This window comes from Primulina tabacum, chromosome 1 (genome assembly GCF_025594145.1).
Source record: "Primulina tabacum isolate GXHZ01 chromosome 1, ASM2559414v2, whole genome shotgun sequence".
Taxonomy (NCBI): Eukaryota; Viridiplantae; Streptophyta; class Magnoliopsida; order Lamiales; family Gesneriaceae; genus Primulina; species Primulina tabacum.
In genome coordinates, this window is record NC_134550.1 from 10,776,538 (window position 1) to 10,781,038 (window position 4,501).

General features: G+C 33.8%; 1 long non-coding RNA gene across 1 annotated transcript; it reads right to left on the reverse strand.

Moving 5' to 3' along the window:
- Positions 1–233: 233 nt before the first annotated feature.
- Positions 234–814, reverse strand: LOC142517892 (uncharacterized). Its single transcript, XR_012813419.1, has 3 exons — positions 712–814; positions 475–604; positions 234–385 (listed from the first exon to the last, which is right to left on the reverse strand). It is a non-coding gene; the product is annotated as an uncharacterized LOC142517892 (long non-coding RNA).
- Between the last annotated feature and the right edge of the window lie 3,687 nt (positions 815–4,501).

Consider the following 4,501-nt stretch of genomic DNA (forward strand, 5'->3'; position numbering starts at 1 on the left):
ACCGTCGCTAATCACCAATTTTATTTTTTTAAAAAAAAATAAAAATATATTAAATATATTGTGCTGTATAATTGAAAAAAAATTAACAACAAAGTTTGAGAAATGTAATCATATTACTAAACTACAAATAAGGATAAAGTGTTTGATACAAATATTCATAAAAAAAACAAAAAAAAAACGTAGCTACTGTGACTGAGTCTCTGTCCTGCCAATCCTGCTGCATGCATGCAGCAGTCCAAGCAGCCCATCTCTCAGGCGTGACCGTTATTGGATGCTGGTCCCTGCTCCTCCAGCCATGAATGGTCCGACGGTATAGGGTGGCAGTGTTACGTAACCACAACTCTCGTACCTGAGTATCAATGTCAGCTGCCCATCTATACCTCAACTGCAATATTTAATATTTAAGTAAGTTAATAGTTTAATAAAAATTGAAACATGTTATTGTAAAAATTGATTGTTTTAATAAAGACTTACACAGAACTTCTCCCAGTACCACTGCCGCTGGTCAGGTGTCACATACCTCCACGACCAGCCGGGATCACATGTCTGCAGTTTGAACTGTCTCGATATGTATCTCGATACACTGCTATTATCTGGGTAAAATCTATAACCAAGAATACATGTTATTGTAATCTTTTTCCTAAAAATATTAAATAAGTAGAACGAAATTTTGTCAAACAATTACTTTAAGATTAAAAAAAAATTACTTACATCCCATCCAAGATGGTAAGCTCAAGCCTTGTGATCAGGCGGTGGAGGAGGCGGATGTCCAGACATATTATGTAAACTGCAAACCCAGAAATTTTGTTATTACAAATGTCTCTAAAAAAATCAGATGAGCTGATAAAGTAGCAAAAATTTCAGGTTAATCGGAATTATAAATGACTCTAGCTCCAAGAATTAGATTCAAAATTTGAAAAGATACCTAAAAAAATGTTACAAGAACCCCATAGTTAACTGTGTGGACCTTGACAAATATGCTTATTAGATTTCATCCTCAAATTCGTAAAGGTGATGAACTAAGGATTGATCTATGTGCTTATAGTCACAGCCACGCCACAAATAACTAAACATTCAATCCCAACACCACAATCTCAAATGGCCAAAAAAATTCAAAACAAATAAACAGGTCTGTAATTTAATTAAACAATAAAAATAAAAGACACAATTGCACAATTTCCTCCAATTCGTCAAACTATAAGCACACGAATCAACCAATCATCAACAAAAAGTCGAATAAAAATATACAAATGAGCAGCCAAACGATTACAAATGAAACAATTGGAACAAAAATCAAATTACAGCCAATTATATATTAGTCTATCTTTATTTAATTAGTTCTATTACATTTACCTGGCTGGTGCATCGAGTTTTTAAAACTCCCATTAAATTTTAGCATTTATATATTTGGGTCCGTAACTCCGCTAAACTATGAAAATTGAGGATGCTAAAACTCGGCCGACTATTTCACAAAACGTAAATATCTATTTTAGTACAAAAAAATGCATATAGAAAAGTTTTGAGTAGTTTATATATATATGAAGAACTTTTAACCTCGTTTTGAAACAACAAAACCGTTGATGTCGTTCGAATATTACCTGTGCATCACTCACTGTAACTAAGTCAAGATTAATAATAAACATTATATTATTAGCGTTGTTATTATTGTTATGGTTGCAACTCAACGTAGCGTATGTTTGGGTAAATACTTGTCCCTACCACCTCCGCTCAAAAGTTGTCTTCACGAAATAGTCGAGGTAAAACGTGGATGAGATAATACATTGATTTATTTTCGGATGAGAGTATTTGATTCGTGATCGAATATATCTCGAATGATATTATGTTAATTTAACTAACTTAATAAAGTGTGAATTTGAGGTTCGCCCTAAACAAATTACCACTCTATGCAGCGATTCTGTTGACAACGACCTAACTACCTACTACCACTCTATGAGGTTCCACAGTACTAACAGGGCAAGGAAGCTGCGGAATCCAAAACGAAGCAACTGTTAAACAATTGATAGCGGAGACTCGGCGACTATACCCGATGCGACGAGCCTGTTGACTACAAACTAAACATCTACTACCACTCTATGAGGTTCCACAGTACTGTCAATACAATTCAGTCATGAAAACTTGGAGAAGCAATGACAATAAAAGGGAAGCATGTCAAGATATCATAAATCCCAGACAAGAACAAGTTAAAAAGAGCAAGAAAGCCGAGGGGAAAATGGAGCAAGGAAGCTAACAACACAAAACGAAGCAGCTGCGAAAGGTAGACACATAGTAAAAGAACAAAGAAGATCTTCTCCTCTTGTCTTGTGTGACTGGGTTTCAGAGATGCTTCTTCTTCGGTTGGCCAACGTCTTTGTGTGCAGCAGGACAAAGAGACGTAAGAAGCCTACCGATTTGTAGAAGTAGAGAAGAAGCGCGGTTTTTGGACGCTGCTCTCTGAAATGGGGGAAAGACAAAAGCCAAGGCAAGAGGAAAAAGGAGGAGGAGGAAAATGAAGTGATGCAGAAAGCTATCGCAACTGGAAGCTCAAGGGTGAGGTCGAGAAAAGAGCCCATCACACGTGGTTTTTGGCCCTAGGCATATTATATTTGGCTACATGGACCTTAGCTCAAGTCTGTTTTACTATAAAATACCTTATCTTGCCACCTTGTGGCAACTTATTACGGCTCTACTTGGAGACTCGAGATACAAAGATAAATCTTTTCGATAATTTTCTTGTAGCACGAAATAACAAGAGTTTTCATCTTTTTTCTATTTCTCAAAAAGAAATTTTTGTAATCAATAAATCATTCTCAATTTTATGCAAGTTTCATAATTGTTCGATCGAGCACGTATTTTTTCTTTAAAAAAAATTTAAACCCGTCATTCATCTCAAGTTACAAGACACGATCATTCAGCTGGTCCAAGTCCCTTATAAATAATTTTAAAATATTAATTTATTTTTATCAAGTTACAAGACATGGATCCTAAACGAAAAAATAAAAATAAACTTTTTAACTCAAGGCAAAGTCAATAAGCCCTCATCAATCAATATAAGCTCGACCTGCTCGACGCTCAGTAAGCCCTACTCTATTTGGCAAGTACATAAGCTCGACCAAATCAATAATCAGTAAGTCCAACTCTGCTTGGAAAATACATAAGTTCGACCTCGCGCCGGACAATATTAATCGTATTTTTAATCTAATGTTCTTTATTTGAGATCAGTGGATGTTTCAATAGCTCTTTATTCTTATTTGAGCTCATTTTTTTGGCAAATTATTCTTTGTAACTCTTTATTTGTGCTCGATTTTCAGCAGACTAACTATTATCTATAGCTCTTTATTTCAGCTCGATTTTCAGTAGATTATTTTCTATTACTCTTTATTCGAGTTTTATTTTTAGTAGATTATTCTCTATTCCTCTTTATTTGAGTTTTGTCTTCAGTGATTGTTTTAATTGCTCTTCTTTTGAGCTCGACTTACAACAGGTCTGCATCTAACAATTATTTATTGGAGTTTGGCTTTCAAACCGCTCTGATCATCATTATATCAAGCAATATTTTTGTCCAGATCTTGATCATATACAGTATTCTCGAATACGTATTATCACACAGGATATCTTTTTTCCTCTTACAGTAATCGATATTATCTCGGACTTTTTTATATATGCTCGATCTTATGTTGGTCTCGACATCTTGATTGGACCTCTTACGGGGCATTATAGTGACTTTCAGATTGGCATGAACAAGCATTTGACTATCTATTCAGCATCATATGGGTATATTGGCCACTTAATTTGGCTCATCTCAAGAAGCAGACTCCACGAAAAACGGTCAAAGGACATTATTACATGCAACTAGAATATTATCTTATATACTCTAAAATGTAATTTCATTAATTTAAACATTCACCTAATATTTCACTCGTCATCAGTTTTTTGCGCGGTACCATTAATGATATGATAAAAATAATCCTATATATTATCAATTAGATTTTAGAGATTTTACAAAATATTACATTGATATACACAAATCTAGTTGACATATATTACAAAAATCCATATTGACTAATACTTTCCATCTATAAATAAAAAGTTCCTAACTCTTAGTAACGCACGCTTATCATACCTCTTTTATATGTCTTTCATACTTTATTCACATGCAATTCAATACATTTTCTCTCAAATACATGCATGCATACAATACATATATCTATCTATCCACTACAAACAATTAAAACTCGCAAATTTCATAACAATCAACAAATAAGCCAGTGAACTAGTTTTTTGGACTGCTCCATTTCACTTTTACGAAGTAGATCTTTCATCACGATGTAAACAAACATATATAATAACACATGAATATTACGATTCAGCTAGCTGCATGCAATCGACTTTTATATTTATTAGTCTCTTGTTGATCTGATTTTTTTTTTTATATAAATATTACAGGTGATTGGCTGATCTTAAAATAAAAATTGCACTTGTGTTCTTAAACATAGAGTACGTA